This window comes from Berghia stephanieae, chromosome 13 (genome assembly GCF_034508935.2).
Source record: "Berghia stephanieae isolate SIO BIC M18660-M18661 chromosome 13, UCSD_Bste_1.3, whole genome shotgun sequence".
NCBI classification, from domain to species: domain Eukaryota; kingdom Metazoa; phylum Mollusca; class Gastropoda; order Nudibranchia; family Aeolidiidae; genus Berghia; species Berghia stephanieae.
This window is the reverse complement of record NC_088372.1, coordinates 24973723-24978504: the sequence shown is the minus strand read 5'-3', so window position 1 is coordinate 24978504 and position 4782 is coordinate 24973723.

The window sequence follows — 4782 nt, the reverse complement described above, 5'->3', positions numbered from 1 at the left end:
GAACTATTTGATGCAGTGTCAAAAATATTCTGTGCTTTTAACAGGTAAGAAAATGTGTAGGGAATGTGAAATATGTCTGTTATCTTTCATTAATCTGTCAATTAAAGATACAATGGAAACCTGATATAACAGGGATGGTGGGACCAGAGCAAAAGTCCTGTTATAGCCGATCCCTGTTACATGAGAAATACAAGGGAAATAAGCACATAATTGACTTTTTCAAGTGATCTAATACATCGATTACCTCCCTTGCCAACAAAAACTGTATTCGACAGGGATTGTGCGCAATGTAAATTATAATACATGTATAGATCTAGATATAACATTTTTTTCTTCTTTTTTTAAAACCTTTTTTTTATTTGGTAAACAGCAACATGTAACATGAAGGACATTTTAAAAAATTAATATAAACCCGACAATGGAGCCAAGCCTAAAATGTACAAGTAAAAGTGTAGTTTAATATAATATCTAATTTAGTTTATCATCATAAATCTGACCTTTTTTTTCTATTCTCCGTCCACAAATCAAGGTTAATTGAGCTCAATCAAAGCAATTGATATAGAGATTTAATCGCACAGCGTCCCTGGTTGATAAAAAATAAAATGGCGGCGCTCGACCTTACACTAGCCACTTTTGATGACGAATTCCCCCTGTTGTCGTATCTTGTCCTGTGTTATCTATGTTCTTCACCGTGCGACAAGGTCTAAAATTTAGCAGTTTTCCTTCTTGATTGTTCCCGTGTGAAAAGGCATTGTCCCTGTTATAGCCGATTTGGTTCAAGTGAGGTCATGCTATAACCGATAATTTTTAATAGAGACAAAGAGAGGTAAAAAACGTGGATTTGAAAAATCCCTGTTATACCCGATTCCTGTTATAACCGGGCCTGTTATAAATGGTTTCCATGACTGTATACCGTATTGAAAAACAGAAAAATAAGAGGAATGGGGGCTACATGACAAAATGAGCCGTAACTTCTAAACAAATCAAAACATTATAGAAAGCTTACAATATTGACCTGTCTCATGTGCGTTGATCGTTTACATGTGAAAAATTGAATAAAATCTGTTGGGATACTTTTTACACATGAGAAATTTTATATCGATTTTTCTTGCAAAAACAAACTTTTGAGAAAATCACATAAAAATAAAATAACAGAGAAAAATTATGAAATTCTAGATATAGATACGCTGCGTCAACTTTACATCCTCCCCTTTTCCTATAGATAGTATGCGCTTGGCTAAGAAGTTCACAACATTGACATCCGGAAGTAAAGCGGACCAACACACAAAACTATGTGTAACCATGAACTTTTATAGTCTTGTTAATACAGTTTGGTGAGAATTACTCATAGAATCGGGTGGCAAAAAAACCCAATAACAATGACCCGAGTGACGTCAACGTCATTCTATTTATTATTATTTTCTTGCGCATTATACACATTCCTATACAACTTTTTCTTACCCCTTTCTCTGCCTTACCTTACCGGGGCTCCTTCCTTCTCATAGAGTTTGTCTTCCACACTTCTGTCCAGCGCCATCCCCGAGGAGTCCTTCATCATGATCCCAGTCATTTCTTTTATATTTCCCAACCAGGTCTTTCGTTGTCTCCCTCTCCCCTCTTTTCCCATTAATATTTCCTTCAAGTATTTACTTCTGGAGACTTGTGGCGACGTATGTGGCCATAGTATGTGCACTCTACCCCATCTAAAATAAATCTTTCCTAACGACCTCTTATTATATTCCCCCACCCTCCAACAAACAAGCTATAACATGTGTCAATGCACGACATAATCAGCCGGAAAGTGAACATTCTGGATTTGCATTTCTTTCTTTTTCTGAAATAATGCGCTCCCCAGAGCATTTACTTTTTATTTGAAGTAAATCGAATGATTTTATATGAAGTTATGGTCAGATGTATGGGAAAGGTATCCAGCAATTTTTCTCAAATTTCATGCTTTTTACACTTGACAAGCTGTAAAAATATTTAGAAGTGAAATTAAGCTTTGATATTTCCCGAAGATGTACAAAAAGGGTTGATTTAATCATTTAGGTAAAGAACTCGTTTTTGAAAAAAAATAACCTTCTAACTAAACTTAACACAATCTTAGTTCAAACCTTTTCACCATCCTACTGATTTTGTCATTCACTGTAAAAAATATACAGATTTTAAAACCTGACCACAGCTGCTTGGGCGCGTGAGCCAAATCATGCTGTGGAGCGACAAATTAATTTTCATTCTGCATCAAACAAACCAAGAAGGCATTTCTCTAACAAGACAGGATCCGTGAGCGCCTCATATCGTAGCCATTGTAAAGTTACAGCCTGACACTGACCAACAAATGACGTCAAATTACCAGTCTTTTGCCACAGAAGACAAAATCGTGAGTTGTATTCAATAGTTCAACCAATGAAATAACTTGTTTCCATGAGCCCTACTAACGACAACACACTAGACGCTACACAAACCTAAAAAATGACGTCAAACTTCCAGTCCAAGAGGGTTCTTGTGTCAGGCTATATCTTAATGATGGCTACGGTCATTTACAGGCTTGACACGGCCAGCGACGTGCTGATTCAGGAATATCGACTGTTTCCTGGATCCAAGTTGAGGCTCCTTGATACCGCTAGCCAGGTCTTGCTGGAACCAGTACCATGTCACCTGGTAATCTCCATGATGTCCAATCCAATGGTAATAGGATGTCCAGATGGCAGGTGACAAGGATTCTACACAGTCGCTTCCTCTAACTGCGACTATGTGGTCTAGTGGTATGACACTCGCTTTCGGATCGGAAGGTCCTGGGTTAGAGCCTCACTCGGCGCAAAGTTGAGTCCTTGTAAAAGACTCTTTACTTTCATTCACCCACAGTACTGAGATGTAAAATGAGTACCTGGATGTTTACAGCGTTGTCTCTGTCCGGAAAAAAATTGTAACATCGCCTAACAGGCGTCATGTCCCGTCCTAAATGTTAAATGTTGCTGTTGGCCAGGGATCCCTTGTAAAGCGCATTGAGCACATTTAGTGGATATTGCGCTATAAAAAAAGCTCAAACGCTAAAGCTCACTGACTTGTTATAAAATGACTCAAACCTATAAATAGCACCGCACGGCTCCGCGGCCAAACGTTGAAGATAATATAGATTTCAAAAACAAACGTGACTATGAAAGGAGAGTTCCGTTGGTGAGAGAACACGGTTAACATGGTCTCACGTGAGAAAACGTGAGAGTACCAATGTGTAACGCTCCTCGCATGGTAGCTGTGTTTGTGCGCTCTGCTCTTTTGAGAAATTCCCCTGGATATACTCATTTCTTTTTTTTTTTTTATCGATTTTATATTGGTGTTATTGTATATAATCTGTACGCATCCCGGTGTGTATTTTATCCATTTTTATCAAATGACGTTTAAGTATTTCAAAAATATTTAACGAGGACATTTTACTTTTATCGATCTCACACACATTGTACCACCTCGCCATTACTAATAGGGAATGAGATTTGCGGAAGAGTAGCGTCCTTTGATTGGACGTCACCCATAGTCTGTGACGTCACCGGCGGAAAAGTTATTAGAGAGAGAACGTCATGTTGGTTGTGCGCATCAATAACTTTTCCGCCGGTGACGTCACAGACTATGGGTGACGTCCAATCAAGGGACGCTACTCTTCCGCTAATCTCATTCCCTATAGAGTTTTAATCAACCGACACGGTTTATATTGTCACCAACACTATTTTTATAAACCAAGACGCAATCACGGAGGTAGAAATAAACAAAGGCCAATACAAAATACAATTGGTCACCGACGAACTGTTCACTCATGACGAACACACATAACCAAGTCCAGCTTGCCACTAGCACAATACACCATCACAATAGGCTTCAACAGTCATGACGTCACTTCCCTCGTAATGACGCACGGTAACTTAGTAACTGTCTCTAAACTATTAGAACAATGGTGGACGCCTTTACGAAATATTTCTCCGACGAGAATAAAAGTGTATCCAGAGGAGAAACAAATTACAAATACGATAAGGTTTTGACCTTTATACATTCTGATCACATGACATATGAAAAGTTCTAGCCAGCATGAAGAATAAATTGAGCTCAAATAATTAAATTTTATACAGCTCAAATTCAAATAAACTAAATCAAATCGCTTTACATTGGGTCCCTGAACAACAGCAAAACATAACATGTAGGACAAGACATGACACCTGTCAGGTGCTATTACAATTTTTGGGACAGAGACTACGTTGTTAACAGCCAGGTACTCGTTTATACCTGAGTACTGTGAGAGATCTTGATTAAAGAACCGTTCCATAGGACTCAACTTACATAACCTAATCCTAAAGAATAAAAGCTGAGTTTCATATCACAAGGCATTAATGCATTTCGATGAAGGCAGTGGGAATACAAAAAAATAAGACAACCATGAGCTGGTTATATGTTGCTTTGGAGTAGATTATACTGCCTAATTATCAACTTATGCAAAAATGGAGATTACTTTATTCATTCATAAAAATATGGGTTGAAATGAAATAACTTGGTTAGATCTCTCTTTTTCCAACTAAAAAAGATTGCTTCCATTTGACGGTTCATATCTGAGGATGTGACCAAGCACCTGGTTGTGTCCCTCGTACTATCGAAATTGGATTATTGTAATGCTGTTGTTTTTGCGTTTCGCAATATAATCTGAGACGTCTTCAGATTGTCCAAAACAACGCTACCAGACTAGTATTCATGAAGCGTAGATGCGACTCTGCCGGACCTCTGCTTCATGGCCTGCATTGG